Here is a 22517-nt window from a genome sequence, read left to right on the forward strand (position 1 = left end):
CCATGTTCTTCATTTATGAAAATAATCACGCTTCTGGCACCCAGAGATCTGTGCCTTCTTCCACCCTCAACTTGTTCTCTTGGCATGGGGGCCGTAGGCCAGATCACTGACAGGCTGGCCGGGTATGTCCAGTGCAGTCTTGTACTTGGGACTTTGCCTCTGCTAAGCCTTTTTTTTTAATGGCAGACTTGTTTCTATGCAGCTGAGATAGGAAACAAACATACTCCGTAGTTGAGTGGTTATCGCCTATATTCATTATTATCTTTGTCATTATACGTGGTGAATGATGATGAGCTATGCATTGTGGTGTGGGCACTTTTATGTGTTTACAAATAATATATATCATCCTGCAGTAGTTCAGAACATATTGTGAGCAACTTCCAAACTGTGCTTCAGTGCTGTGGCATATGCTGAGTAAAGAGCAATTCAGATTTGATCTGGTCTTTTGGGAACTTGAAATCTAAGATAAGTACATGTAAATAGAGAGAGGTGGAAATGTTAAACCAACATTGGCACCCAAGATGAAGCCTTTGGGGGAGGCGATCTAATTCACCGAGGGTCTACTGTATGTCAGGAGGGGGTGTTGGGTGTGTTGTACCTGCCGTCTCATTTCCCTCTGCCAATAAGCTACAAGTTGGGGCTTACAGGTGAGGAAACCGTGATGAAGAGAGGTTGCATAGATTGCCAGGGTCACATGGCTAATAAGCTACAGAGTAGGTAATGAACTAGAACAACATGCCCTTTGGAAATGTCAGGTCGCTGAGTCTGCTATATTCAGGACCTAGAAAATCATGGGGTTGTAGAGTTTGGGTGTGGGGATGGGCTGAGAGAATCAGAGCAAATGGCTGGGTAGAGGTGAGGAGATAGGCTTTTATTTCATTCTAGAATGATGCAATTTTGTAAAAACCATGGACAACATTTAGCGTATTCTCCCTGTGTGCCAGGGGCTGACCTGTTACCTCTGCATCCAGCATCTCATTTAATCCTAACCTTTCTGAAGTATCTGCTATTAAGAGCCTCATTGTAAGGATGAGGAAACAAAGGCACTGAGGTGTTGCATTCCTGGCTCAGGTCACACAGAGGCTGACTGACAGAGCCACAACTCCCATGTGGGCTGGGCTGACTTGAGAGCTCCTTACAGGCAGGGCCAGAGAGCCTCTCTTCAATCTGCTTCCCCACCTGCTCCCAGCAAGGAGAGTGAAGCCCCAGGATTGTGAGGTTCACCTCCTGATCCCACCAGGGCTGAGATGGATTTCCAACCCCTGGACCTTTCCCCAGTGAGACCATCCTGTTCTCTAGAAGCCCTCACTGAGCATTTGTTCTGAAGTTCTGGTGTTTCCAGGCCTGGAGCAGGAGGAATAAAGAGTCAGAGGTGAGAAGTAACAGTGTGTGTGTGTGTGTGGGAACCAGGAGAGAGAGGGATGAGGTGAGGCCAGATTATGGAGGCATTGCATTTCCCGCTGGCTTTATTTTTGTTGGCAGTGGGCACCCCTTAGGAATTGTGGGCAAGGGTGAGATACAGTTAGCAGAGGCATCAATCCTTCTCCAACCACCAGGAAACTCGGTCTCCCTTCTTGGTGGGAGGGAAAACAAAGGCTCAGAGAGGTGTGGCAGCTCCCCTGGAGGCTCCCAGTAGATTGTTTCCAGCAGCAAAACCAGAAGCTCTCTCCTTCCCAGAGATGGGGCGCTGGCAGCTGCTGGCTGCCTTCCCCTCCCTCGTTGCCCTCCCTCCCCTCCAGCAGGAGGGCCTCCTGCCCACTCCCTCCCTTCCACCGTGAGCTCTGCACAGGCCCTCTCCATCATTAGAGCAACCAGTGGGGTTCTGCTGTAATTAAAGGAAGCCAACAGGAGGGAGCAAAGCAGAGCAAGGGGAAAAAACAATCACCAACAAAACATCTTATTTCCCACGCACACTCCCTACAACCCGCGTCTATTGGCTTTCATGGGAACCTGCTTGCTTTAAATACAGCAAAGGGAAACCCCACAGGACGATGTGGGAAAGCCGGCTGTTAGCTACCATCAGGCTGCCAGGGTGGGGATTTACTCCTTTTTCCCCCCCTCCCTACCCTGCATTGGCAAAACCAATCCAATGTTAGTGTTGAAAGAGACCTCTAAGGTCATTTATTGCAACTTCCTTCCCAAGGCAGCCTGCCCTCCATGCTTTGCCCCTCCGGGACAGCATCTCTGACACATTGTTACCTAGCTCCCACACTCTCCAGCTCCCTAATTTGCTGGACCCACACTCAGGTAGGGATAGGAAGACACTTTAGGGAACAAACAAACAAACAAACAAAAAACCCAAAAATCTGGCCACCCACGCCTGCTGTCATTTACCGCCTGACTCCGGAAATGTCTAATTAATTCATTTATCCAATTAGCCCCTTGCTCTCTGAAATGCTTTTTCTTGGTTGCTGAGCAACCAGGATAGACTTTCAACACATGCACGCTGCTGGTGAATGAACCAGTAGTTTTTTCTTCACCCTGACACCCCTCACCCACCCCCTCCCCTTTCTCCTTTTATTTTCCTGATGCACAGTAATGAAGACCATCTCCACCAATCTCCAGCCTTCTCACCTTCCCCAGGCCTCTGGATGTGTTTGCTGCCTGACTTAACACATCTCTGAAGGTAATTTTTATACCAGGCATTTGTCATGGACAAGGAGAATGACAGAATATACAGGTACACGGAGATGCGTTTGCAAAATAACGGAATGAGCCAGGCTCAGGTGGACCCAGGAAAAGCTTTGCTGGTGCCTGGGGGCTGGGGGGAGGGGACCCTGGCCAAGGTTAGGCTCAGAGGCATTTGGGAAGAGGAGGGGCAGATTCTCTTTAAGAGACCAGGCATAAACAAGGGTAGCTTGACTGGGCTGCGGTTCCATTTGTTTTAAAGTCTGCCCTTCATGGGGAATTGTCATCCGTCCCCAGCCAGGAGCGCACTGTGAGCAGTAAACAGGACAGGGGTTTTAAGGGAGGCTGAAAGGGACAATATCAACCTAGGAGGGTGGGGAAGTGCCTTGAGGAATCATCCTTGAAGTATAACTTGCTCCTATTTCGGGATGTGAAAATGCCACATCCTGCTTCAATGAGTTAGAATGTTAGAACTGGACTTTGAGCCCAAACTTCCACCGTTCCTTGCTTTTACAGATGAGAAAATTGGAGCTTTGGGAGGATAAACAGTTTGCTCATAGCCAGCGTTTGGGTCTCCAGGGTTCCAGGCCTTCTCAGTTGACCACACTGCTTCTGTTTCATCTTATTAAGGGGCCCTTGTCCATAAAATGAGTCACTTGAGTCACCGACACTTACTTTTAAAAGTCAGCTTTTATTTTGGAAGAGCTGAAGCTGGCAGTGAAGATTTGCAGGGCACAAGGGTCTTGGCTTCTGTCTACTGCAGATGCCAGGGCATGTGATGCAGTCCAGTATTCACTGTGAATAGGGGCTGGTCCTCGCCCTCAGGGAGCCCCCACAATACTGGAGGGGATGGACAGTAGAGGGGGAGGGGCTCCTTCTTAGAAGGAAGCATTTAGAGAGGAGGATCTGCGCCATTTGACCTGGACCCAGGTCTTGTGGTTGAAGGGGCTGTGAGGGTAGGGTGGGGGTGGGGCCATTCTACCAAGAGGCAGCCTGGGCCAAGGTCAGGAGGTATGAGAGATTGTGACATGTTTGGGGACTGGAGAGTGGCTTAGGAATGGAGGCTTTGGGCCATTTGGCTTTCTGGGATACGCAGTGGATGGCTCGGGGCTGCCCATAATGGCATCTGGAAAACGTTGCCTCCTGCTTGCCAGAGTAGTAAAAGAGCACAGTTTTCTTATCTCTATGCATGGGTGGGTATGGAAAAGCGTGTGTCAGGTTTTCTGGATGGAAATGACTTCCCTTCGAAGTTAGTTCGTAAATAACGATGAAGGCCATGAGAGGACGTACACGCTGCACACGTATTTAGCTACTGCTGTGGACCAAACTCTCCAGGAGCAGAGTGTTCAGGAAAAGCAGCTGCCTAGAGAAAGAAATAACTATGCACTGTCGAAACCATTGGTACCCAGAGCTTCCTGTGGGACCAAGGGAAACATTTTATTGAGAAGGACCCGTTCCTTGACACTCACAATTGGTGGCACTCACTCAATCTGCAATTTCAGGAGATAGAGAAGGAACTGGCTGTGGACGATGATCACCCGATCAGGTTCTTCCAGTTAAACAGGAGCTTCTGTACACCTGAGCATTGCACTTCGGGATAAAGTTCTCCTTTCTTCAGCCATCCAGCCAAACACCCCTGATGTCAGGCACTCTTTTTTCATCAAGGCTGGGCTTGTTTTTAGAGAACCTAGAGATGGCAGGCAGCATTGTGGGATGCTCCTTAGTATAAAATCTCCTCTGGGGATTTTCTTAACAAAGTGGTTTGAATTCCTCTAGGAATTAAGCTGGGGGTGGCTATTTTTCTGGCTAAGACTTTTTATGATAAAAGGCATGCTGCACTGAAGGTCCCAGTGGTCTGTCTTTGGGGCAATCAGATGCACACGACCGTCTAAGGCTCTGGTAGGAAAGAGTCTGTGGCCTCAGTAAATATTTGATACACTTGGGGCTTTGATGGATAAAGCCACTGTCTGCTTGGGTCTTCCTAGACCAGAAGGTGGAGTCTCCGGTAGCCATTGCCTCTTGTTCGTTCCTTTGATTTTCTTTGGTGAAAAATGACTCTTGTCTTGGTAAGGTCTGTTAAATCCGTTCTTTTCCAAATGGGACTGTTGGTGTATGGAGGGGATTGGAACTTTCTCTCCCTCTGGTCAGCCCTTGCCATCCCTTGGGTGATTCGGTTTCCCATTTTCTGGGATGTGTCCACAGGGTTTGTCTCCCACCCCACCCCCCGCCTTATATAAGGGGGTAGGGTGCATCTGGCGCCAGATTTCATTCAACCCTGTAACAATCCCCCCTTTATGACATCATTGCTTGTCGCCATGGAAACATCCCCCGAGTCACAGAGACTGGATTGTGGCATCATAGCATCAGGCAGGAGGAGGGAGAGAGGAGAGAAGAGGGATGAGACTGCCCAGGGGGATGAAATTCCAACAAAATACCATTTGGTGGCAGGAATGTAGGATTTTTCTGTTTGGATCCTTGAATGGAGAGTCTGACCATGGCTTGCCAGAATAAACCTCACCTAAGAGAAGGAGGAAGAGTGGTTACGGAATGTGGGTTCTGGCCTCTTTGTTCTTGCTGAGTATTAGGGAAAATACTTTTAATGAGACCTACCCTAGATTTTATACGTATTTCTCATTTGATTCTCATAAAATGTTCATGAAATTAGAGCAGAGAGGTTAAATAACCTCCCTAAGGTTACAAAGCTGGAAAAGGCAGAGCTGAGAGTTGGAGGTAGGAGCATGCAAGTCTGTGCCCTCACGTGGCTTACAGTTTTGTGTGCACACAGACAGTTATTAAGCAAATAAAATATAGTTAAGATTGTGGTAGATATGGAGAGAATAAACATGGTGCTTCAGTGAGGAGGCATTGGAGAGTGAGTGGGAACTGACTTTTGTGTATTATTAAATTTGGGACACGGCTCTGCATCTAGTTGTGTGTGCTTAAACACACAACACACTGTGCTCATAGAGGCTCTGACCTGCCTGAGCTTGTCTGCTGGGCCCTGTGACTGTGACCCTCTTCCCTAGCTGCTTTCCTGTGCCTGTACCCTGCTTCTCCATTTGTCTGCTCCCTTTTTCTGAAATATTCCTGCCAGTCCTCCTCCCTTGATCCTGTTTTTTCCTACCAATCCCCCCTCCTTCTCTCTCTCTGGACTGTAAACTCCTCAAGAGAGAGAAGATACTCTCATCTGGTATAAAACATCCTTGGTTTGCCCAAGAAGGCTAGAAGATCTGTTGCAAAAATTAATGCAGTGGCTCATTTTATAGGAAAAAAAATTGGCTAGATTTTATACTGTTAAAAAATATTCTTATAGACTTATCAGATTTTGGCTCCTAAATAAACGAATAAGTAACAAGTGTGCATTAGGAGAGAATTCCCCTCGCAAGTGAAATGACCAGTCATGTTTAGTTGAGTAGCTTGTTTGCTGTTGTTGGTGTGGTTCGTGCTGATTGCGATTTCCTATTGTATTTATGTGGTCCAACAACATTTTCTGTTAGGAGAATTGGTCCTAGTGTGTAAGATGGTGGCAGGTAACCTAATGCTCTTCAGGTTTCTATGAGCTGTAGGTGCTGTGCCATGGGCCACCTCTGGGCATTCCTATCCTTGTGCCTCACTTGGGCAATAGATGGGTCTAGCGAAGCTCTTCATTTGTGCCACCTTGCAGAGCTTTTAGGAGTATTTGCTGCTTGAGTTCAGTTATCATTGCTTTCCTAGGATATAGATTAGACGAGTCCCTACTTGGCTTCCAAAGTCCAGGTTACCCATCTCAGGTGAGCATCATACTGATTGGAGCTCTGCTATTATACTTTACTGTGACAGGTGTGTGTGTGTGTGCGCGCATGTACGTGTGCATGTGGTATGCATGTGTGTGCACACAGGTACAGTTCTTAATTAGTAAACCATATTAAATGCACTTACAATCTAAGCTTGTTCTTTGTAGGACCTAGAGTGTCTCAATCTGACTGATAAGGGGGCCGTTTATTGATTCCATCAGGACCATTTATGACTGGCACATTACAGAACTAGTAAGTGGCTTGTTTTTTTAAGGGATGCATGAGGAGTCATATAATGAATTAGTTAAAACCCCAGGCTTAGGAGTGAGATAGAGACGGTTTTGGATCCTGGTTGGGCCTCTTACTTGCTAACTGATCTTGAGCAATTGACTTAGATTCTCTAGGTGTAAATGCCTTCATTTACAAAATGGGCATGAATCTTATTGCCTATTTCATGGCATGGATGTTTAGATTCACTGAGATACACCTGTAAAGTCTTTTTTTTTTTAAAATACGAAATTTATTGTCAAATTGGTTTCCATACAACACCCAGTGCTCATTCCAACAGGTGCTCTCCTCAATACCCATCACCCACCCCCCATTCCCCACCCCCCATCAACCCTTAGTTCTCAGTTTTTAAGAGTCTCTTATGTTTTGGATCCCTCTCTCTCTAACCTTTTTTTTTTTTTTTTAATACCTGTAAAGTCTTAACCACGTGCCTATCTTGTCAAAGTTAACTATAATTTAGTGGGCTAAATGTACTGTTTGTATTTCCTCCAATAATTTGCTAACACTTTTTGAACTCAGTGCAAAACTTTGACTATGCCCTAGATCACATCTAGGTGTTTCAAATTTTGAATTGAAGGATCAAGATAATTGGCATTTTTATTCATCATTTGTAGTCTCCATAGGTGAAAAGGGCCCAGGAAGTGTAACTCGTAGCATAGAACTGATTTCTGAGAACTGTCTCAGGTCCTAGAGATGGTTTCCCAAGTGTGACCCTGACCTTATGGCTATAAGAGCAAACTAAACAGGTGTGGTCCTCTGCCTCCAAGAGCAAACGGTTCTCTTCACACGGTACTACCAGAGGGGAGATTCAGTCAGATGTGTATGTGAATTGACAGGCACACACGGACCAGGTAGGGAGGTTACTCTGACCTTTAGGAATTCAGTTCATATTTCTGTATCCTCAGATATAAAAGTGCAGAAGGTAGGGGCTGCTAGATACTTTTCTCCCCATGTGTTTATTGATGTGTAAAATACATGCACTGAGTACACAGTTTTTTTTTTAACGTTTATTTATTTTTGAGAGACAGAGACAGAACATGAGCGGGTGAGGAGCAGAGAGAGAGGGAGACATAGAATCTGATGCAGGCTCCAGGCTCTGAGCTGTCAGCACAGAGCCTGATGTGGGGCTCAAACTCATGAGCCATGAGATCGGGACCTGAGCCGAAGTCAGATGCTTAACCAACTGAGCCACCAGGCGCCCCACGAGTCCACAGATTTTCATCTCAGTTTTTTACATATGAGTACGCTGATGTCACTCCACCACATAAATGAGGTCAAGCTGTAGAACTATGTATTCATTGCATTCCAGAAAGCTCCTTCATTACCCCTTCACATTGTATGGCCTTTCTCCCTGGAAGTAATCAATATTTTGATTTCTATCAAATTTTGCCTGTTCTTGAAATTCACATAAATGGAATAATACAGTGTTGTAGGCAGCTTCTTAGATGGCTCCCAACAATCTCTGCCTCCTGATACCCATGCGCTTGTATAATATCTTCCCTTTGGATGTGGACTGGCCTGTGTAACCTGCTTCTAATGAATAAGGTATGATAAACATGATGGAATATCGCTTCCATGATTAGGTTACAAAAGACTCTAACTTGAATTTTCCTTACATTCTCTCTGGTCCTTCTCTGGCTCTTGTTCTGGTGAAGCAAGTTGCCATGTTGGGAGGTGCCTTCTGGGGAACATCTGGTGAACTGAGGCCTTTGGCCCGACAACCATATGGGTGATCCTGGAAGCAAATCTTCCCCTGGCTAAGCCTTGAGATCACTGTAGTCTGGCTGACACCTTGATCAGAGCCTTGGGAGCCACCCTGAGCTGGAGGACTCAGCTAAGGCACCAGAATTCCTGACCCACAGAAGTGGTTGAAACAATAAATGTCTCTTGTTTTAAGCCACTAAGTGTTGGTGTAATTCAATAGTAATAGACAACTAATATGTATAGTATGTTCTGTTTTGTGTCTGGCCTTTTTCACTGAAGTCTATGTGAGATGTATCCCTAGTGATACAAGTATATTGATATTTAGCTATATTGATGTATATAGCTTCAGTTTGCTTTCTTTTATTTCTGTAAAGTATTACAGTGTAGGAATATACCCAAATTATTCATCCATTCTAAAGTTTGGGATATCTGGATTGTTTCAGTTTTTGGCTACATCACAACTTTTTTTACATTGTGTGTGTGTGTGTGTGTGTGTGTGTGTGTGTGTGGCTATATGCTCTACTTCCTCTTGATATGTATCCAAGGGTAGAATAACTGGATCATAACATAGACTTTAGTGGATACTTCCAATTTTTCAAATGGTTACACTGATTACACTCCCTCTAGCAATGTATGATACTTCCCGCTTTGCCACTTCCTTGCCAAGGCCTGATATTTGTAATTAAAAAAAATTATTATAGCCATTCTGGTGGATGTGTAGTGGTATATGCCATGTGGGTTTTAATCTGATGACTATGGATGTTGACCATTTTTCATGTTTAGTGGTCATTTGGATATAATCTTTAGTGAAACACCTATTCAGATATTTCGCCCATTTTATATTATCTGTTTTTCACGTGGATTTGTAGGAGTTCTTTATATTCTGGATTAAAGTGCTTTGCTATATTTATTATTGAGACCTTTTTCCAGTTTGTGGCTTGCTTTGTTATTAATGGGATGCTCTTAATTTTAATGAAGTTAAATTTTTCAGTTTTCTCTTTTAAGGTTATAAAATCTTTGCTCGTTCCTGTGTCAGGAAGATGCTTTCCTATGTTTTCTTCAGACATGCTTTGTTTTACGTTTTACATTTAGGCCAGTGATCACCTGGAATTTCTTTTTTTGTGTGTGCTGAGTGTCTGATGTGAAGAAGGGGGTCAAATTTATTTCCTTTTCTCATATGTAACTCCAAATGACCCATTGTCATTCACTGAAAGGGTATGTTTATTGCAAATCAGGGGTCTTGTGTATGGCAGGTTTTGAGTTCTCTATTTGGTTCCATTTTTTTTTTCTGCTATCCTAACACCAGTGCTACCTGTCTTCATACTATAGCTTTATAGTCTATTTTATTATTTGGTAATTTAAGTTCATCAGCTTTTTGTGTTTTCTTCATAACTGTCTTGGCTCTTGACCCTTTACATTATATGTATATATAAAATCCATATATGTTTTAGAATAAGCTTGCCAATTTTTGTACAAAAAAAAAGCCTGCTAGGATTTTTGGCTAGGATTACATTATATCAGTGATCGGTTTGGAGAATATTGACACTGGTTTTTCTTAATTTCTTTCAGCAGTGTACCACAATTTTTAGTGGAAAGATTTTAGAAATCTTTTAATATGTTCATTTCTAGGAGTTTGATGCTTTTTTGATGCTATTTTAAGTGAAATTTTCAAAAGTTAATTTTCTAATTGTTTGATGCTAGTATTATGTTAGGTTCTTCTAAATTTTCTTTGCATACTGTCGTATCATCTATGAATAATGAAAGGATGTTTTCTTTCTTTTATTTGTACCTTTTATTTCATTTTCTTGCCTTATTACACAGGTTATAGCCTCCCTACAGTGTTGAGTGGAAGCAATGGTGGCAGACATCTTTTGCTTGTTCCTGAGTCCAGTGGAAAACATTTAATAGTTCACAGTGAATCATCATGTTTGCTGTAGGTGGTTATAGATATCTTTACCAGGTTAGGGATAAAAGTCTCTTTTTCAAGTCTGACATTTGATGATTATCTCTGATTGTATGGAAAAAGTAAAACCTAATCTATAGGAGGGAGGAATAATGATGATAACATGAGTCAGAATCAGAGAGGCAGGAGAGAGAAGGAGATGAAGTATGCTAAAAAAAGAATACAAGAGGAATTTCCTAAGTGCTTCCTATGTTTCGGGCACCCTGAGAGCTGAGGTAGGTTGTGATCAATAGGTCACATGGCTAATGAGGGCTGGAGGTTGGGTGAGAACCCAGGTCTTCTGGAACCAGGGCTTATTCTTTCTGCTGTACTCAGAGGGAGAGTAAATAAAGGAAGACCTGAAAGGAAGGGAGCAGCTATTGTAAAGTCCTCTTATGGATTTTAGGACCGTGTTCTTTCCTATGTCTCCCCATCTCTTGTTTCTTTCTTCCTGTCTCTTTTTCAATCTCTGTTTCTAATTCAGTCATAATCTTAATCATGGACTTGAGCTCAGTCTCATGATGCTCTCTACAGGGGGGAATGGTGGTAGGTATCTTCTTTCTCCTTCTATCCAGATCATATGAGGCTTCTCTGCTGTGGGCCACCTCTTATTTTCATTCAGTTTTTACATAATGCCGGTTGACACGGTCAGTCAGATCACAATGGCTAGGGAATGAGATTAATGGGCATGGTCGGTGCCTCCTTGGTGTCGTGGTGTCCATGCTCTGCAAATAATGACCAGTCAACAGTCACTGGTACACATGGAATAAGAGGGACGAGCAAGCTTCAGCCTGGAGTGAAGGGTGCACCCACCACTCCTCACCCTAGACAAGCCCAACCTTTTGTGGTGACAAGCCAAGCTTATCTGTGGCGACTAAGGCCTCTATCCTGGACCAGGCCTAGGTGTGTTTGCAAGCCTTGCTGCTGCCGTGCTGCCTGAGCTTTCCATAGCTGGCTCCGTTCTCCTGTCGGTTTTGCTTCCTCTTTTGCAAAGTCTATCCTGAGGCTATTGTTTGGTTTTCTAGTCCTGACTGAATTAGGATGGTTCCGTTTAAGGTGAAAACAATATAAAACAACCACAAAAAAAGCGCCAAAGAAGAAACCGAATAAAGAAGTGTTTTTTAGTCTTTGAAAGATGAATGCAAATGTGTTTTTGCAGTGTTTTAATACATTCGAGATGCTTCCCTAACATTAGCCAATCTATCATAGCCTGCCCGGGAACCTGGTGTATTTATTATGTTGCAGGAAAGTTTTTTTGAGGAAGAGGCTGAAGGGTAGGGTGAGAAGGTGCCTGACTGAAGGCCCATGAGTCATCAGATTCATTACTGAAGCATTAAACTACCTGCTGGTCCCTAGGACTGGCCCTTGGAGGGGTGGTTCAGGGAGCGAGGTGTGGTGGGAATGAGGTCATTATCTGACATTTTCCTGTTGTTCTGTACAGGCAGTAACCTTTATCCCACCCCAGGACTACAGCTCATGTCCTCTGAGTATGACCTTCTGGAGAAAAGTGTGGATGAGTCAGTACTATCCAATCCCCATTCCTGGAGACAAAGCATTCAGTATGTGTGTGTGTGTGTGTGTGTGTGTGTGTGCGCGCATGTGTGTGCGCACGTGCATGTGCATGTTTAGCAAAGAGGACCATTGAAATTGCTTGCAGCTCTGAGATTTTCTAACTTTTTCTGTTGTATGCAACATTTTAAAGTAGGAGGGGTGCTGCGTGACCAGACATTTGTTTAAAGCAGTAGGTGCTCTTAGTTCCTAGTAACATTCTAGTAGTGATGTAATTGATGTCACTTGTAGACACATGTGCCTGGTCTTAGAAAAACGTGAGGATGCCAAAATTAAATTCCTTAACTGGGCATTGATAGACCCCCTTGAGCATACTTTGAGAATCAACAAGGATGGGTCTCAACATTTCACGTCTTCCTACCTTCTGACCTCAGGTGCCCTTCCGGGTGGTGCTGCATGACCGTGGCATGCTTCATAGTAATGGTACTTTAGTAATAGTGGACCCTGTTGAAGTGAGGTGACTCTGTTACGTGGGGTTGACTAGTTGGGTTGACTAGACCTGGTCCACACTAGTGACTTTCAGAGGTCAAGTTCAGACCTGCAGAAGCAGCTGTTAATGAGTTCATACGTGTAAAGTGCTTGGCTGTATCTGGCACATAGTAAGCCCTCCATCAGTGTTAGTGAACGTGAATGCTATTGCTGAAAAAGAGGTGATGATTAACAGCCATCGGGACCTGGTAAAAGTAGGGTAGAGTCAGTGCTTGGGGACAAGAGCACCATTTAGGATGAGAGAGAGTATTCAGTGCTGGAGAGTACAGGAGACTTAGTGCTTTACCTGCCTCTGACCCTTCTGCTGGGTTCAACCTAGTTGGGTCACGTGTGCTCTGGAGTTGTGCCTCCCACAGCCTCCTGAGGGCAGGGACCATGTCTACCTCAGCAGTCTCTGGCCTGGAGCGTGTGCTCAAAAATACTTTGTTGAAAAAATGGGTGATGTGCTCAAAATGCTTCGACAGTGAGCTGTGATATTTCCCTAAGTTTATATTCTCTGAACTAACAGCATCGTGTCCACAGTGAGGTCCTGCTCTGCTCTCCCACCGAGGGCACAGCTGCACTGGGTACCCTCAGGTCTGGGGGCTCAAGACAAATCAGATTATCTTTCCCTGAGAGACCAAGCCAGGGAAGGACATTGGAACCCTACTGTAAAATAAACTATTAAAAAAGATAGGTTCGTTTAGCCTGGAGAAGAGAAACCTGGGGGTCCAGAGATCTTAGTATTTGAAGAGCTTCTGGGCAGAAGAAGGCAGGAATTGTTCTTTATAGCCTTCTGGATAAAAGTTTGATGGGAGATGAGAAATTGCAGAAGCTGTTTTTGTTGCGCTGTAAGGAGGGACTTTACCCTGGGGAGAAGTGGTTAGCAGAGTCTCAGGGGAGCTTTTTAGGTGGCTGTCCTGGGGTATACAGAGGACTTTGGAATCTACCTTCAGACTTCCTTCCAAAGTAGAAGTTCAATGGGATGAGAACAGGCTTCTCTTGCTTGTGGAGAAGTGAAAGCTGTTGAGTCAATCAGGGTTGGTGAGAACCTTATCCATCTTGAACGAGAAATGAAGGAACCCACCATTTCCTGAGCACTGTCTCTGTATCAGGAGCGTTGCTGGGTGCTTTCTGTACCAGACTTACTCGTCTTGGAACATGTTAAGGTGAGTAGTAGAGAAGGAAGCACTCAGGTGGAGTCAGTTGGCCAAGGCTCACATCCTTTCCAGTCATCTCCTGGGACCCTGTGCTGTCATGTTGATACTTTTTTAATACCACACCCACTTTTTCCTCATCTAAATAAATGATTTGCAGGTAGAACAGACCTGCTTCAATCTCTTCTGGAACTTTCTTCAGGGGCTTGGATGGGTTTTTGCCTTGTCAGCCAAGACTTTCCTCTTTCCTGCGGAGTCCTTGCCCGAGGCTCTCAATTGAAGTGTCCCATTTCTCCCCCTTCCCCTTGGTGGAGAGTTCCAGAAAGCTTTCTGTTGACCTTCCTTTAATTGCTAATAATTATTCAATTTTATGTAGCCCAGAGTGATAAATATTCATGAATAGCACAGTGCATCAGGATCCAACACTTTAAGCTATTGTGTTTTTTTAATTAAACTGAAACATGGAATTAAATGCAATAAAAGGGAAAAAAAAAAGAGAGAGCATATGTACGTATCTATTTCAGTCCTGCTGTGGGACTGTGTGGGAGGCAGATCGGAAGCTTTGACCTGGATGTTGTGATGTTCTGTCTTAGAGTTTCTAAAGGAGACACCTAAAATATCTGGACCTGGCCAGGTTCATTCATTCATTCACACATTTTTTTCATTAATTCACTCAGCACATATTTACTACCATGAGCCCTCACAGTGCCTTTCAGTGGGCTACAAATAGACTAGAACAGGACCTAAGGAGCTCACGATTTAGTCCTGGAAGAGATAGGCACACAAATCAGCCATGCCGGAACTGCTTGGTGAGCATAGGTAAAGCATGAAATAGAGTGTTCCTAGAGGAGCAGAGGGTAACTTCCCCGGGTGGTTGATAAAGTGGCATAGGGGTGGTGTAAGCCCTGTCAGGACTTATTAGTTGGTCCCTTCTACGATGCTTCTTTCTTCAGCCCACTGAGTCTCCCTTTCCCTAGAGAGTCTGTGGAGGCTGTGGACTCAGAAGTTGGACTGCTTGGGTTCATCTCAGTTCTGATGCTTACAGTGGGTGAATATGACCCAGTGCAATGTTAACCAACCCTGAGCCTCAGTTTTCTTATCTGTATATGGGGATTATCACAGAACCTACCTCACAGGGCTGTGGTAAGGGCTACACTAGCCGATGCATGTGAGGTTTCCAGAATGGTGCCTGGCGCACAGAATGTGCTCAACTATAGACATGCCAGCCACCATTGCTGTTTGCTCTGAGGCCTTAGTCCGTGAATTCTTGTGGCTTCTCTCCTGCTGTGGACTTCTCGGTTCTCTAGAGACTTCTTGTGAGGTTTGGCTCCATGAGGAGGCAGGCAAACAGCAGGTGAGCTATTGTTGAGAGTTCCAGAATACTGCTGAGAGCTGGCCTCGGGAGCCAGCGAGAGGAAGGCAAAGGCAGGGCCTTAACAAATACCTTCCAGAAGGCCCCCTCAGAGATGGGGCGGGAGCCTGGGTTGGGCACCTTGGGGAGCAGAGAGCAGGAGGGACAGCGCGAGGGGAAAATAGCACACCTTCCCGTGAATGCCACCTTGGATCCCTGCGCTCTGTGGGGAGGAAGACGCACTCAGATGTAGGTGTAACGCATGCTGTACTCCGTGGGTCGTGTTTTCCTGCTTTAAAATGGGAAATGTGAGTTATTTATTTGTAGCACATGCATGGTGAGATGCTCATGAACCAGCCTGGGGATGTTCTCCCGGTAAACAAACCCACTTTCTGGAGAGGCGGTTTCTTTTTACAGCCCCAGAGATAAAGTAGCCCCAGAAAGCTCACCACTGCCAGTTTCTAGCACCTTGACGTCCCTTCCTGGCTCCAAGAGGCCCATCTCTGCCATCCTCCCCCACCCCCGCCTGCAGTGTCAGCCCTCCCACTGAGTACCGCCGAGCTTGCCTTTTTGTGTCAGTTCATACTGTAGCTGTTTCAAGTCAGAGGTGGATGGGGTTGCCAAGTGGAAGAGGTTGTGGCCATGAGGAAAAGGCCTTGGGGTCACTGTCTGATAGGATGACCCATTAGGGTTGATTTTGTTTCGTAGCCTTGGTTTAAACATGAGCTCTGTGTGTTTTTTTTTTTTTTTTTTTTTATTTATTTTTTATTTATTTTTTATTTATTTTTATTTTTTAAAAAAAAATTTTTTTTTTCAACGTTTATTTATTTTTGGGACAGAGAGAGACAGAGCGTGAACGGGGGAGGGGCAGAGAGAGAGAGGGAGACACAGAATCGGAAACAGGCTCCAGGCTCTGAGCCATCAGCCCAGAGCCCGACGCGGGGCTCGAACTCACAGACTGCGAGATCGCGACCTGAGCTGAAGTCGGACGCTCAACTGACTGCGCCACCCAGGCGCCCCTCTGTGTGGTTTTTAATACACCATCGGCCCTCTCTGAGCCTAGTTTCTTCATCCATAATGATAGGATTGATCAGAATGTAAAGGCAGAGTCTTTACTGTAACCATCCAGGCCTCATGATTGGCCCTTGTCACTATGCTCACCTTACCTCTTGCTTGCTCCCCTTGTTTACTTGGTCCAGCTGCACTGGCATCTCTGTTCCCCTATAGATCCCAAATGCTCCTGCCTCAGGACCTTTGCACTGACTCTTCTCTCTCTCTCTCTCTCTCTCTGAAATGCTCTGTCCCTACCTAGCTGCATGTTTCATTTTCTCACCTCCTTCTGAAAGGAGATGAGAATTTTTTTTTTTTACTGAAAATTGCCTTTGAGGGAGGCCTGCCTTTGGCCCCCAATTTACAATTGTGTATCTCTCCTCACATTCACCTTCTTTCCCTGCTTTCGTTTTCCTCAGGAACCCTCTTGCATATTACCCATTTTAGTACTGCCTGTTACTTATTGGCTGTCTCTCCCATGGGCATGCAGGCTCCACGAGGACAGAGCATTGGTGCATTTTGTTTCCAGCTCCCACATGGTGCAGCCTGTGGTGGGGAGTGTGACAGAGATGGGGAAACTCAGCAAAGCAAGGTGGTGGAGACACTTTGTGATCGCAAGCTTTCTGGTTCTTTATCTCCTGAACTGTGAGAAGAAACGGCCTCCCCAGAAAGCAGTTTGTTTACTTGGAAAACAAAATCTGCATGCTGATTCTGCCCGGTGCCTTATAGATACTTGCTGAAGGAAAGAATACAAGGCCAAGCCTGGGGCCGCATGGCCTGGACTGCTCCTCTTATCAGCTCTGTGAACCTGAGCCAGCTCCTTAGACTCAGTGACTTTAGTTTCCTTCCTTATCAAAAGGGGGTAAATGTGTAACTACCTTGTGGGGTTGTTGGGAGCTGTCCAAGCAAGGCTGAAGAAAGCCTGCATCTTGGAGGTGCTCAGCAGGTTAGCTATTATTTTTAAAAGTACTTTCAGTTCTCATACTCTACTTACGGACAGAGGGTTAAGGATCTTGGGTTGAGCCCTCAAGAAATGACTCCCATAGGCACTAATATGGTTCGTGCATCCTGCCTCTGATGCTGCCTGAGAGGAGGGTGGGGGCTGCTGGACGGATTGTAGGGGGTGCAACTTCATCCAGTGCTTTCGTGTTGCTAAAGTCTTAGGAGACTGGACAGCGAGGCAGAGGAGAATTCTAAATTGACCCCTGGTTAGGAAATTCAGATGCCCTGGGTTCAGTACCCGGAGGGAGCTTGGGATGAAGGGACCTGGCTCTGGGCCCTGAAGCAAGCTGGGTGCCAGTCTTGAGGGTGGATGCAGGCAGCCTCTGGTCTTCTCTCCGCTCCGGATCTTGCTTAGTCTTGGCCCAGGATCTTACCTATTCAGATCCTCCCTGGCATCACCACCAGTCTGGGGGTCACTGGCTTTTAGCCAGTATTCTAGGGAATCTGCTTACCCAGGACATCTAAGCATGCTTCAGCTCAGGTCCTTACAGAGCTCAGAGGAAGACCCCGAAGGTCCCAGTGGTAGGGACAGTTACTCTCACCCTGCCCACCACATTCCCCGCAGTAGACTAGTCAAATCAAGGTGACCTTGGAGCTGAGTCTTGAAGGGTTCAGAAAGCTGAGGAAGTCTTGGAAAGAGAAAGCCTTTCTTGTTTGGGCATAGTCATCAAATAGGAAGCGTAAGTTTGGGCTTCTGTTTGCCCCTTGGTCTTAGAGACAGCATGTACTTCTAAGGGCGAGAGTGCCTGAAAGTCTCCGTGCCTTTCCTTCAGAAATAACGGATGCTTAGAAGGGAGCCCCAATTGTCTGACCCTGCTGGCCCTCCCACTTGCTTGTTTATGGAGAAGTAGAAGAGAAGAGGCAGCCAAGACCTACCTGGTGCTTCAGGGAAGCTTCCAGGATGATTTTGCTCCCAACATGAAGCCCTGAGGACAGGATGCCTGAAAATGGGAGAGAAAGGTATTTTTATTCTTTTGCCTTGGTGCTGTTGTGATGGCTCCTTGTGTTTATGCTGTGGGTAACTTTTGGTGCCAGCTGATGTTTGCCTGACTCTTATCCCAGCCAAACCATCCAAGCTGGGAAGAGATGGGGAAGCCAGTTATATAAGACTGGTAATTCTGGGGTGGATTAGCCCTGGGATTCACAGGGTCTGGCTCAGCGCCCGGCAAGGCCTGGGATGGGCCTACCTCAGTCAGCTTGGCTGCCATAAGAGATAGTGTAGGCTGGGAGTCCTGGCTCCCATGCATTGGCACAGACCGCCGTGTGGCAGAGTGGCACAGTGGTCCCTCATTAGACTTTAGAGCTGGTCAGCCCCGCTCAATGCTGGCTGCTTATGGGACCTCTAGACAGCCTTGGACTCACTCTGCTGCTTGGGCAGCTCATCTGTAAAAATGGGGATGATGGTAATGATGCTTATCGTAGGAGGTTTTTGTGGAGATTCAGTGGGCCATTCCACGAACATACATGGCACCAGGCATTTGTTTAGAGAGTAACTCAGGAAATGTTGGTGTTGATGAGTAGAGAGGTGGGCAGTGAATGGATAGTGGTCGTGCCGTGAGAGGCCAGCTGTGGAGGAGGACCACACTGAGTGTTGCAGGAACGCGGAGGCAGCACACAGCCTGTGTCTGCGAGGCAGAGAGAAAGGGAGCCACAACTCGAGTCCAAGCGTGGGCGCACTGGTCATCGCCGGTGTCGCCTTTGACAACAAGTCTGCTGCTTCTGGCCCCAAGGGAATCCTTTTAGTGGCAGAGACTGTGAGGGCCATCCACCAGTGCCTTTCTTGAGTGAGATCACAGGGCCGTGGGCCTTTAATGCACCCTCCCTGCCCAGCCAGGATGGGGAGGCAGCAGCTGCAAGGGTCACCTGCACCTGGCATCCTGCACATCCAGACCCAGGGGACATTCTTCCTTCTGTTTGACCTGCATGTCCTGAGCCCCTGGGCCCAAAACCGTTCCCCCAGTTTATTGGAATTCCTTACCTGCTGACTCCATCCCTGGCCCACCCTCCCCACCTCTGCGCCCTCACAAAACTTATAAATGCCTAGAAAGAAAACATGACTACATGCAAGGTTGTTTTTTTTTTTTTTTTTTTTTTAATAGGGGGCACATTGACTTTTTGGGCAGAGAAATTCTTTCTGGTGCTGACTGTCATGAGCACCGAAGGACTTAGCACCCCTGCTCCCAGCCGGCATCACTGGCATTGTCCCCACCCTCTTCCAGATGTCCTCGGGGGCTGGCACCTGCCCCATTGAGACCTGCTAGAGCTGAGGTGGCATGGATGTTTGCTTCTCCTCTTGTGGGTTTCTTTGCTGACTCTGCTTTCTCTTTGGGGTTGGCTGACCCCCCTCCTGACACTTTGCTCCTCATTGCCTGGTGGCGGTGAGGTCCTACAGTGCTGGTGGGGGTGGGTAGGCAGTCCTGGGGAGAAGCACAGCTGTGGCAGTGGAGTGAATGCAGACAGAATGAAAGTGGGCAAGCACAGGTGGCCCGTGGCACGGGGTGTCCCTGGAGGGGTGTCTGGCTCTGATTCTCTTGCAGACCCTGCTTGTCAGCTTGTCTGTGGTGAGAGGAGGTCAGGGAGGAGGGCACTGTGTCTCTGGAAGTGAGGCTCTGAGCAGGGGTCTGGCATTCCCGGAGGCAACAGGGACTCTGTAGGAGTGCTCTCCAGGTCTCAGTTTTGTGGGGGAAGGCATCTCCCGGGAAGGGGCAACAGGACCAGCGGTGACCAGCTTGGGGCTGGGGTGGGGAGGCACAGGAACTGCCAATTGCCGCAGACTCAGGCTGCAGAAACATCTGCCTTACTCACCCCTGCGGCCAGCATTCTGGGCAAATTAAGTGATGAATAACTGATCGTCGTGAGCTCTAGAACACCCACCCTCAGTAAACTGCAGAGATGAAAATCTGGGGTCTCCATGGGGCTGGCTCTACCCTGGTATAACAAGCCTGGAAGGTTCAGGAACCTTGGGAGGGAGCCCGATGAATTCAGAATGCCGTACCACTCTTCCTTCTGACCTGTTTTCCTGCCTCGCTTTCGCCCTCCCTACCATTTCCTGGCTATTCTGTTCCCATCCCTCTTCCTTTCTCCTTGTGTTTAGAACCTTTTGCGTACCTGATGGAAAGGACCCAGGCTCCTGGGACGAGCCCCATGTACTCAGCGGTCTCTCTCAGAACGACAAATCCATCCCTCTCTCAGGCTCTTCATTCATCTATCCACCCACCCACCCACCCTTTTGTCCATCCGTCCATCCATCCACCCACCCCAACCCTGCTTAACATCCTCCCTCCATCAAGGTGGCCTGTCTTTCCCAGCTGAATAGTAAGCTCCATCAATCAGAGCATGTAACTGATAGTTAAAAATCACCCAACCTGTCTGGCCTGGGGAATGCCACACCACTCTTCCTTCTGACCTGTTTTCCTGCCTCGCTTTCACCCTCCCTACCATTTCCTAGCTATTCTGTTCCCATCCCTCTTCCTTTCTGGGGAAGTGCTGTTTGAGACACTTAGGAGCCCTCTGGGTCTCTTCCCCTTTCCTGCTGCCTCCAGGTAAGGAGTGGGGCTGAGTGAGTGGAAAAGCCCTTTCTTGATACAAAATGTCACTAGTGATTGAGCTTTTTTTAATGGTGAATATCTGTATTCTCTATTATGAGACAGCCCCACGTTCAGATGTCTGGGAGAGGTCACACCGAACACAAATACACATTAAGGTGTAAATGACTGATGTGAAGTTGTCCTTCGAGTGTGAGGGTGCGCTCAGAGCAGGGGCTGGGAGAGCATGAGGTGTGGCTGGAACCACGCAGGAGTAAGGTACAGGGGTGTGGCTGGAAGGGTACCACGCAGGAGTAAGGTACAGGGGTGTGGCTGGAAGGGTACCACGCAGGAGTAAGGTACAGGGGTGTGGCTGGAAGGGTACCACGCAGGAGTAAGGTACAGGGGTGTGGCTGGAAGGGTACCACGCAGGAGTAAGGTACAGGGGTGTGGCTGGAAGGGTACCACGCAGGAGTAAGGTACAGGGGTGTGGCTGGAAGGGTACCACGCAGGAGTAAGGTACAGGGGTGTGGCTGGAAGGGTACCACGCAGGAGTAAGGTACAGGGGTGTGGCTGGAAGGGTACCACGCAGGAGTAAGTACAGGAGGAGAGGCCCTTCAGGACTCTCCTGGGCCAGTGGTTTTAATCTGAAAGGTGGTAATTTCAGCGTATCAAAGCTTTGGCTCACTGGTAGGTCCGAATCCACCGTGCGTCTGGAGAGAGTGGTGGGGAGCTTAGCGCTAGAGATCATAGCTTTGGAGCCTGTCTGTCCTGGTTCCAATCTTGGTTCCCACGTCCTAGCTGTGTGCCCTCAGATAAGTTCTAAGCCTGAGGTTCTTCATCTGTACCATGGAGATAGTAATAATACTGTCCTCATAGGGTCGTCCTGAGGGTTTGATGAAATAAGGCGTGCACTTCGCTTTGCAGAGTGCCTGGCACATCATGGTTCAAAACACGAGTCACCGTCATCATCGTCACCGTCATCATCGTCACCGTCATCATCGCCATCCTCATCATCACCCTCATCCATAGCTTTGGGAGAGGAATCTGGAGCAAAAGTAGGAGGCATCTGCGTTCCTGAACCATCAGCCACAGCAGTGCCAGGTTTAGCAAATAAAAATATAAGCACATTTACTCATTATTTATCTGAAATCCACATTCCACTGAATGTCCTGTATTTTATCTGGGAAGCCTCATCAATCAAGCCTCTCAGAAGCCAGGTCTGGATCTCCTCCCCCAGCTGGATCCTAACTAGGATGGCCACGAGGGGTCGGGGAGGAGCGGGGGATGGGGAGGAGGCGGGGGCAGGAGGGGTGGCTGGGGTGACGGGCTGTGTGCGTGGGGGGGGACTCAGCAGAGCTGCGTGCTCCGTGGATGCGGAGGGCGTTGTGAATCAGAGCGCGTAGACGCCAGCACCTGCCAGCAGGCCGTGGGCACGGAGACTAGCAGCCCGTGGGGAGGTGCTCCATGCCGGTTCCCAGTGGCAGCGGCACAGCAGTGGGGACCGCTTCTGTTTTCTTCTTGAGAGAAGCAGCCAGCAGAGCTCTGAGTTTTCTCACCCTGGTGGGTGTGTAGGGCACCTCCCTCCAGTTTTCTCCAGTTCCTGCTCATTTCCTTCTTCTCTGTCCTCCTGTCCTCCCCGTCCCCCTCCCCCCCCCGCCCCCTCCTCATCTCTTCCTCTCTACCTGCCTCCCCCTCCCCCCACCAGCCTTTTTGAGAGAGCTGGTGTGGGAGGGATTCTGACTCATTCCTGGTTACCTGCTGTTCCAAGCCCACAGGCTTCTGCCCCTCCACGTGCTGAGTCCAGGACCCTCCCTTGGCAGCATGGCCCGAGCCCCCAGCAGCAAGGGAACATCCGAGGGCAGGTTCTGTGTGACCTGGGGGAGATGAGCTGCTTCCACGCCCCTCCAGGTGCGCAAGCCTGCCAGGGAAGCGAGGATGTGATGTGCGTAGGTGCCATCGTTTTTAGTACAGCTGGGGGTGTCCTTTCATTGGGTTAACATTCTGTTGTTCCATCTATTTTGGGGGCTCTAAACTCTGGTGCCCATTCTTTTTGCCTTG

At 47.4% G+C, this 22517-nt stretch overlaps 1 protein-coding gene and 2 long non-coding RNA genes across 4 annotated transcripts in view; 2 read left to right on the forward strand and 1 right to left on the reverse strand.

The window, feature by feature from the left end:
* Positions 1 to 22517, forward strand: part of SORCS3 (sortilin related VPS10 domain containing receptor 3) — a 593451-nt gene that overhangs the window by 20118 nt on the left and 550816 nt on the right. The window lies entirely within an intron of this gene.
* On the forward strand, positions 1109 to 21595 carry LOC123577052. Its single transcript, XR_006701689.1, has 3 exons — positions 1109 to 1372; positions 2537 to 2626; positions 21384 to 21595. It is a non-coding gene; the product is annotated as an uncharacterized LOC123577052 (long non-coding RNA).
* On the reverse strand, positions 3300 to 5174 carry LOC123577053. Its single transcript, XR_006701690.1, has 2 exons — positions 4098 to 5174; positions 3300 to 3991 (listed from the first exon to the last, which is right to left on the reverse strand). It is a non-coding gene; the product is annotated as an uncharacterized LOC123577053 (long non-coding RNA).

Source organism: Leopardus geoffroyi, chromosome D2 (assembly GCF_018350155.1).
Source record: "Leopardus geoffroyi isolate Oge1 chromosome D2, O.geoffroyi_Oge1_pat1.0, whole genome shotgun sequence".
NCBI lineage: Eukaryota > Metazoa > Chordata > Mammalia > Carnivora > Felidae > Leopardus > Leopardus geoffroyi.